General features: G+C 46.3%; 1 protein-coding gene across 2 annotated transcripts in view; it reads right to left on the minus strand.

Moving 5' to 3' along the window:
• EBI3 (Epstein-Barr virus induced 3) overlaps positions 1-8,447 on the minus strand; it is a 54,383-nt gene extending 45,936 nt beyond the window's left edge. Inside the window, exon 1 of one of the 2 annotated variants that reach the window (XM_029614227.1) lies at positions 8,429-8,447. The gene's annotated coding sequence lies outside the window, so the exon portion shown is untranslated. Of the gene's footprint in view, positions 1-8,319; positions 8,361-8,428 lie in introns of those variants that run through there. The other variant, XM_029614226.1, reaches the window with a different exon arrangement.
• Between the last annotated feature and the right edge of the window lie 1,337 nt (positions 8,448-9,784).

The raw sequence follows: 9,784 nt of genomic DNA on the forward strand, positions 1-9,784 counted from the left end.
GGTTGATGATCTACCTCTATTCGTTATTACCTCAAATGCATTGATAGGCATATATGTATCATATGTATCTAGTTAAATACCCCTGCTTCTTTTCTCTGCTCCAAGTTATATTACTACCTTGTTTTATTGTAACTGCAACCCTTAACTTTCACTTGTATATTGTTACTATTACTACTACCTTTTTAATTTATGTTATTTATTGTTATTTATGACCTCTTGTTACCTTTTCACTTGTTAATTGTAAACCGACATGATGCGATTCCCATCGCGAATGCCGGTATAGAAAAACTTAAAATAAATAAATAAATAAATAAATGATCTTCTTCACAGAGGTATATAGTTCTCTGGGATTGTTTTGTGTGGCCAACAGTTTCTTATAGATGTAGGATTTCTTTGCAGCATTGATGCCCTGTTGATATGCAGTCAATTTATCATTGTATAAGGTTCTATTTGTATGGGACGAGTCTTTCCTCCATTTTCTCTCGTATTTCCTCAGCTCACGTTTTTGAGTTTGGAGTGTAGTATTGTACCTTTGTGCGGATTTTGTTCTTTTAGTTGAATATGGTTTAAGACGGGCCAGTTTATTGAGTGTTGATGTAAGGGAGGAGTTCCAGTGTTCTAAGAGTTCTTCAGGTGAGTTGCAGGATATATTTTCTAGAATCGGAGTGAGGTTGGTTGCAAGAGGCACAGGGTCTTTATGACCTCATTTCATGGTTGTGATACTCTTTCTGTGGGAGATTTGATTGCAAGATTTGGGTATGAGAGTGAAGTTGATAAGGAAGTGGTCACTCCAAGAAATTTCAGATATGTTTATGTTCAGATCATTCAGGTGAAAGCCCGAGGGGTTAACAAATACTAGGTCTAGGCAATTGCCTTTCTTGAGTGTGGGGGAGGAGCTGATTTGCTTCCAGCTGGATGAAAGAAGAGTATTGAAAATAATATTGGTGGGAGCTGAAATATGTGAGGCCAGTGGGTGGAGGTTGAAGTCACCTAGGATTATGGTTGTTGATGGATTCAGGTTGAGATTAAGGATTGCTTCACACAGGGGAAGATCATTTTTGGCAAGGAGCCCAGGGGGGGCTGTAGGTCAGACAAAGGTTGATGTGTTGGGATTTTAGGCATAGTAGCTCAAGTGGGGCAGGGGTAGAGATTTCTACCATAGTAAATTTTAGGTGGGATTTAAAGAATATAGCCAGGCCTCCTCCTCTTTGTCCTATTCTAGGGCTATGAAAGTATGAGAAGATGGGTGGGCAGCAGTGGTTGAGGATCAGAGTATAATAGTCTTTCAACCAGGTTTCAGTGAGACATAAACAGTCATAGGTTTCAGAGACAAGGAGGTCATAAATGATGGTGGATTTTTTCGTGATAGATTGTGCATTGATAAGAATGAAGAAATAGGGTGGTAATTATAGAAATCGGGTGCATGTTGGTTAGTTTAATGTTGGTGAGGGCTCTTGTGCATGGAGGGTGGAATGGCCATCAGAGTGCTCATTACCATAGCAACCCTAGCCTGTGATAATAGGGATAGGGAAGTGGGATAGGGGAGTTGAAAAATTGTGCTCACAGTTTTCCATGATGCAAGTGGGAGTGTGGATTGGAGTGTTAATTAGGCGCGAATGAAGGGGCGCACAAAGGGGTAGGCTCCTTTGTCGCACACCCTACGGCGCAAGCACCTACTGTGCTCAGCACTGCTAGACCCACTCTGCTTCTCTTCTGGTGGGGGAGGGGGATGCAATCTTCGGGCTTCAAGAGCCAGTGGTCAGCTCGAACCTCCCTGTGCGACTCTCTCACCTCCTCAGCATGGGCGCCATGGTGATCTGGTCGACATGGTGGGCAGGCGGTGGGTGGGCCGGAATAGTTGGTATGGACGGGTGGACTAGATAGGCCATATGAACTTTTTCTTCGATGATGTTGTTTTGTTTCTATGGACTAGTGAAATACTGGGGCAAGCCCAAAATAGACTTCTCCTGGAACAGATTGCACTGGTCCATAAAACACATCAGTGTATGCATTGCAGTGAGCTGTTGTCTCAACAAAGTGTTACGCTTGCCACCCACGGTGCGGCCCTCTCACCTTTCCAAGCAACCCCCAGGCTCCAGCTCTCCATCGCTCGTGGCAGCGGGCCACCGGCTCTGACCTTGGGCCCATGCCACCACCTCAGGTCCTGCTCCACGTCCCAGGACTTCCAGCCAGGATGCCTCCATTCGTCGGGCCTCTCCATGGGATTCGTGGAGAGATGCCGCCAGTGGCACCACACCCCTCCCGAGGCACGCGCGCGAATCAGTAGAACCTTTAAAGGGCCTGCGCCGGGAATCTGGCCCCGGACCCGGATGCTGACATCAGATCCTTCCGCGTATAAAAGCTCAAGCCTTGCACAGAATCTTTGCCTTTGCAACAGGTCTCTCAGCCCTAACTAAATCCCCCCCCCTAATTGTTTAAATTTTATGATTATTTAGCTTACTATTTTAAGTTTACTATTTTATTTATTTACATTATGAAACTATATATCTACTTCCTTTCTTCTTTTGGAAATGCAAATATTATTAAATGAATATTTGTTAACTACTGTAAACCGATTTGATATGCTCGCATGAAAAATCGGTATATAAAAATTATTAAAATAAATAAATAAATAAATAAACTATACCCTTGTCGGTTTCCTGCAGCCCAGGCTTCAGTTGAAGAACTCCATCAGTTTTGGAAACAAACGAAAGGCCTCTTACAAAAGGCAAGACAACAGGCCAAGAAATGTTACGACGCTCATCACAGAGCAGCACCTCAATTCCAACCAGGAGACAAGGTATGGCTCAGTACCAAGTTCATCCGTCTCAAGCTGCCATCTGTTTAATTCATTCCACGCTACATTGGGCCTTTTCCTATACTCTGCCGCCTGGGACCAGTAACTTACAGCCTATGACTACCCACTTCCATGAAGATACACAATGCCTTCCACGAATCTCTCTTGAAGCCACTCATCCTCTCCGAGTTTTCAAAAAAAGATTCCTGACCCGCAACCTCTTACTGCCGAAGAGGACATCACATACCAAGTAGATGATATTCTTGATGTACGTAAACATGGAAAGCAATGGGAATACCTCATATCCTGAGAAGGATATGGGCCTAAAGAAAATAGTTGGGACCCTGCTAATAACATTCTTGACAAGGATTTAATTCAGCAATTTCACCTAACTCATCCAAGGAAGCAGAAACCCCCTGGGAGGGGCCCTAAGAAGGGGGGGAGGTACTGTTTTTTTTTTTTAATTTTTTTTTTTAATTTATGCTCATTTAACATAATATAGACAGCAATTTCCACTTGTCAATGATATGGTCCATACAATAATTACTTAAATCAGGAAATAAAAATATATAATGGCCCCTCTGCATTAATCTTTATACAATACAATCAAGGAAAGTTTTAAACAGGCCAGCATATAATGCTTAACAATTATTAGCAGCAGGTGATTTGTGTGCCCTTGGGCCTCAGCCCGACCCCAGACAAATCCAGGGCCGAACTGAGGGTTGGCGGCGTGTCCAGCATGGCAGAACGCGGGCTTACCCTCTGCCGGGCCTGCAAGCTCCCAGAGCCAACAACAGATGATGTTGGTAGGGGAACGGTCCTCTGACTGTTCCGAGCCCTTTCGGACCTGCCGCTTGAATCGGCAAGGAGCAGCAGGCTGGCCTGCGGTTGTGGGCAGACGGAGGCCTTGACACGTAGACAGGACTATGATTGATGCGACAGCATCTCGGATGAGACTGGGTTGATGCGACGGCATCACAAGCATGGCAAGGAACTTGATCCAAACAAGACAAGACATAAGGCAGGAAGACATTGGCACTGTCTCTCAGGGTGCCCAACTCAGCCCACCCACGGGACTGAGTCGTGGACCACCCTGTCCCATTGCACGCCCTACACAGTCCTTGGAGGCTGGTAACGGAACACGAGGAGAGTGGGACAGCGCAGGGAAGACCCAGGCAAGGAGGAACTCCAATTACTGAATTGATGTCACCCGAAGCTCCATCTATGGCTGGCGGGAACAGAGGCTCCAGAGCACAGGGACCAATCCCACCTGCAGACCGCACCAATCTCGGGCATACACCATCCGAGAACCACAGGTCTACAGGAACAGAAGGCTCAGGAGCACCAGACGAAGACGCAGGGAAGAACATCCTGGAAGGCAGGCACATCAGGATGTGGAAGATCATGACGAGACATCAAAACATGGACCGGGACCTCAGGCAAGACATCAAGACACGAAGACGTGATAGAAGGCAGACGAGACGAGGAGTTCCATGAAGAACAGAAGACCTTACAAGACTCTGGCAGGCAGGAGCCTCCAGAGGGGATGACACTCCGATGCAAGGCAACGACAGACTGAGAAAACAGCCCTTTTATAAGGCTCAAGCAGGAAGTCCACTCCCTAGGTGGGGCCAGCACACTTCCTGTGCCTGGTCCTTTAAATCTGGCAGAGAGGCGCGGGCCGGCGCCTAAGGAACAGCAGAAGCAGGGCAGTGCAGGACCGTGGACAGCGACCTGCACAGCGTCATCACATAGACGCAGGCTGGGCCTGAGGAGCAGGCCCTGACGTCGGCAGCGGCTCCACCCGCTGCAGGGAGCCCCAGGGGCAGCTCCAGCCACCGGTTGGAACTGGGGCTTGCGGCCTAGCGCCGCGAAAATGGTAATGGCATCGGGGGCAGTCCCAGCCCCGTGGGGAGAGGCAGGAAGGCCGCGGCTCTGACCGCGGAGGAGATGATGATCCGGGGCGGCCTCCGGGCCGCGTGGGGCAGGCGAGACCGTGGCTCCAGCCACGTAGGAGGCTCGACGGCGGCGTCCTGCCGCGTCGGGTGAAGAACAGCAACGTGGTAAGAGAGTCTGCTCGCGGGGGAACCCGTGGGCAGCACAGTTCATAACAACAATGGAAATAAACCTTTTATAAGGCATCCGGGGATCCTTGACAGATATCGTTAGAGCGTTTATAAGGAATTTTAACTTCCCCATAGAATAAGGGGGAACTAAATGCCAATAATTTAACAATGACCTGTGACCAAACTGACCAAAAGCTAGTTAGAAACACATGCATCCAGAAATTTCCTGAGCTCTGGTGGGCCCAAAAACACATATCTCTCATTTAAATGTTTTACAATACATTTGCAGGGGAAATAGACTACCATCTGAGTAACCTCTTAACCTCTTGGCTCATCTGTTGGAAATTCCTTCTTCTTATTTGAGTAGGCCTGGTAATATCCGGGTACATCCACATTTTTTGTGCAAGGTAAAGTTTTTCTCTATTATGGAGAAATAGCCTCATTATATTGTCTCTATCTTCCATTTTCAGAAATCTTACGCATAAGGTTCCTCTTAATTCCATCTGGTTTTCCATCGATTGTTCCAAGAAGTCAGTAATATTATTCAGGTGCTGTGATTGAATTAGTCCTTCATCTTTTTTTCCCTTCTTCTTAGAAACTATGAGAAAAATGTTTTCAATAGGTGGAATTTTTTCTGAGGAGGGCTGTAAATTTTCCACTAGAAATCTTTTAAACTGTTCCATTGGTGAGATAAATTTTACACTGGGAAAATTCAAAATTCTAATATTGTTTTTTCTTGAATTATTCTCATTTGTCTCAATCCTCCTTGAATTGGCTTTTTCTCCTTTCATTCTTCCTGCTTGGATTTTTTTGTATTTGGTTAATCTTTTTTTCTACACATTCTAACTTCTCAGAATGGTTTTTAACCACAGTATCTGTTTGTTTGACTTGAGTCTATATTTCAGACATCTTTATATCAAGATTAGCCATGGATGCCTTTAAATCCATTAACACCAGCCAAATATTTTCTAAGGTAATTTTCTGTGTTATTTCTACACCAGAGCCTGTACGGGTAGAGGCATATTTTTCAGTTTGAAAGCAGCGTTCCTGTCTCATTTCTGAGACCGCTGCCCTACCTTTGCCGCCATTAGGTGTTGAGGTTAGAGGCTCCAGCGTTAGGTTTCCCCCTCTGCTACTCCTCACCATTTGCTCCGGTGGGCCACCTCCGTCTCCTCCAGCCTGCAGTCCCACTCCATATTCCCCGTTTTCATCCCCGATGGGGTCAGGTACCTCCACGCATTCCGTGGGGCCAACCAACACTGAATCTGGGGATAGTGTGGGATTTGGCGGTTCCGGCGTCGCAGGTGCTCCAGGGCTCAAAGAAATGTGATGATCCTGTGGCGTCGATGTTCGCTCCTTGCCGTCGCCAACCGCGGATACTTCTCCCGGAGTCTCTGCATTTAGGGGTGTGAGAAACCCTTCGATTAACGGCTGTGAAAGGGCAGAACCAGAAATAGTCAGGGTCTCCATTCGGAATCTGCCCTTTCTATTCGTGTGAGGCATATTTTAACGAGGAAAAGAAGATCAGTCGGGAGCTCTCTCAACACACACCCTTCTATCAAGCGGCCATCTTGGATGCCTAAGGGGGGTACTGTTGCACCCGTCAGTCACAGACGGCTGCAACCTCAGCTCAGAAAAAACTTTGCACAAAATAAGTTTCCAATATCTTCAAGAGACCACCAAAGTTCTTTCATCGCAAGACCAAACTGACAGATGTAATCTAAATCAGTTCATTATTCTCAGAACCAATTTTCTTGCATTCTTTTAATTCATTTTCTAAATTTTCATAAAAATATGCATATGCCTTGCATTTAAATCCAAAATGAATATTGTTGTTGCTCAACGTGCAAAAAACGCATTTAAATCGAAAAATCCAAAGTGAATATTGGTATTGCTCAACTTGTAAAGAACTTCATCTAGACACTGTTTCAGAAAACTTTCAAAACACAGCAGAAATTAGACTTATCTGTATGTTGCATTAACCAATGCTATTATACTGCCGGTTCTGAGAATAATGAACTGATTTAAATTACATCTGGTAGTGTGTTAGTATTTTTCAATGCAAGACAGGAAACTGGTTCTGAGAATAATGAACTGATTTAGATTACATCTGTCAGTTTGGTCTTGCGATGAAAGAACTTTGGTGGTATCTTGAAGATATTGGAAACTGATTTTGTGCAAAGTTTTTTGTGAGCTGAGCAACAACAGTTTATTTTTGAATCTCAGATTTAAATGTTACGCATATGGTCATTTTTAAGAAAATAAGAAAAAGAAATTTAAAAATTTAAATTCAATTAAAATTTGGAGGTTGGAGGTTTTTTGAAAGACCAATGATTATAAACTATCTCTTACATATCATAAGTTCTGCATAGAACATAACATGAGGTCCTGAGGTCTTTTTTCCTCTGATTTTTTCTAAACATCTGTGATCTATTGTATAATAAGGATGATTGAAATTTGATATAATGAAATTTTTTTCATTTTGTGGTTAGCATCATAGCTTCACTTTTTGTACCTTGTTTTTGGAACCTCTCTTAAACACGTCATGGGGGGAACCTCGGAGGCGTCCCCTCCGCATAACGTCACCCGCCAGTGTATTTAAGCTATCCGATCTATGCTTCCTACAAGTTAGCAAGGACTTCCTTCCTGCTGAATTCCACTCCACTTGGAGATGCTTCGCTATTCATTACCCTGAACTGTTCCTGAACTCTGGGACCTGGACGCTATAGGTACCCGCTCCTCAGGGGTCTTGTTGCGTTCTGGCTATCCGCTCCTCAGAGGGCCTTCCTGCCTAGAGAATCATCTACTCTTGATTGGGACCCAGCCTCGTTCAGCCTTGTGAGTACACTTCATGTTTGCTACCATCTTGCTGACGGCACCTCCAGTGTACCCCGTGTCTCGGGCCACTACCGTGCTCGCTTCAGCAAACCATCTTCTACACTTCAGAGTGAGTACCTTCATCTACCCAGCTCTGCTGTCCTCCTGCACTTCTGTTATCAATGACAGCGCTGATTCTCGGCGTACCCCATGCTGCGGCCACTACCGGATCTACCCCAAGAAGTGTATCATCTGGAGGAGGAGTTCCCTAACGTACCCCACTCCACGGGCCACTACCTTGGATATTGTTATTGTTTGTAAGGTTTTGGGTGGACCCTTGGACACTGTGGCTGCTGACCACACCCATGGGGGGAAGTCTCGTGAGGGGCCACATGTCAGGCTCAGCTTAGGACACACAACACAGATAGATCTTTTATTAACAGTATTGAGGAGCCACCAGAGGTGAGCAGAGCAGAGCAGAGCTGAGCAGAGATGAAGCCCGGCTGGGCTTGTAGTCCCTCAGGGCTCTGGAACAGTGATCCCACAATGGCTGTGCTGTAGTGAAGAGAAACTGAGATAGTGAGTACAATGAAGTATATGCAGGGTTCTGGAATAGAGCCTAGTTGGTTGAGTACTCACACAGCACTTTCTCTCGGTAGGGAACACAGGAGCTGAAGTAAAGGCAGGCCCTCGAGGAGCAAATGCCTGGTTCCAGGGAACAGCTCTAAGAGAAGTAGATGTAACTCACTGATGGTGTAGGCAGCTGTATCTTCCAGGCAGAAGTGAAGTCCAGGCAGCGAGTCAGGGAACATGGGCCCTTGAGGAGCGAGTACCGGTTCTAGACAGCGACCTGAAAGAGAAGAGAGAGGCCCCTGAGGAGCGAGTACACCAAATAGAATAAGTCCAATAATGGAGAGGCAGAGTAGCTAGGTATGGAGAGCGAATCCCATCCGTAAGGAGTTTACCAGTACAAATACCTGAACCTTGCTAACTCGATTAGTTAGCAGTAGTGTAGGCCTTTTGTATCCGGGATGTGTGATGTCATCACAGGGGGACGCCCCTGAGGTTCGCGCCAAAGAAAGTATTTGAAGCAGGGTCACGCGATGCGCGCGCCCTAAGACAGCTGGACAGCATGGCGGGAGGCAGCGCCCAAGCTGGATCAGGGACGCCGGAGAAGACGGCAGGCAGACGCCGCGGCAGCCAAACGTCCATCAATCGCGGGAAGAGTCGCCAGAGAGGTAAGGAGGGTGGAGTGGAGACGTCGGGCAGCGACAGTCATAACAGATATAATCTCTGAGCAATTATACTACTCTGGACTGTGTTTTCTTTCCCACTTGGTGGGAACTTCACCTATGTTCCAGTCTAATAAAGTCTCGTTACTATCTGTGTCTGTCTCAGCTTCGGCCACGCCTATCGTGGTGAGTCCCTACAGGGCTCCTCCCTGTGGGTGGAGACAACTCTCACTACGATCAAAGGTCCACAACCATACCAGAACATAACAGTGTGGAACAAGAAGCATTTCAAAGAATGCTACCCTGGAGTTCTGGTTTTCAGTTTTCTACCTAAGATGCTAAATTTGGTTTCCATAACCTCCCTCCACATTTTCCTATATCATTGGTGCCTACATGTACCATAACAGCCTGCTCCTCCCCAGCACTATCTAAAATCCTATCTAGGTGACACCTGAGGTCCGCATCACACCAGTCAGACATGTTACCAGGAGATAGTCACATCCATCAGCCACCCAGCTATCTACATCCCTAATAATCGAATCACCAACTATGATGGCCGACCTAACCCCTCCTGGGCAGTAGCCCTGGGAAACACATCCTTGGTACGAGAGGACAATGCATCACCTGGAGACTAGGTCCTTGCTACAGAATCACTTCCTGCTGCACCAGGTTGATGCTCTCCAACCAGGAGACCTTCCTCCTCCAAATGTTGGGACTTGGCTACCATGTCCCTGAAGGTCTCATCTATATCCCATCTGTCTGCCTCAGCTCCTCCAGACCTGCCACTCTAGCCTCCAGAGATCGGACTCATTCTCTGAGAGCCTGGAGCTCTTTGCACCAGGTATACATATACAACTTCTCACTAGTAGATA

The sequence above is a fragment of the Rhinatrema bivittatum genome, chromosome 8 (assembly GCF_901001135.1).
Source record: "Rhinatrema bivittatum chromosome 8, aRhiBiv1.1, whole genome shotgun sequence".
Lineage (NCBI taxonomy): Eukaryota > Metazoa > Chordata > Amphibia > Gymnophiona > Rhinatrematidae > Rhinatrema > Rhinatrema bivittatum.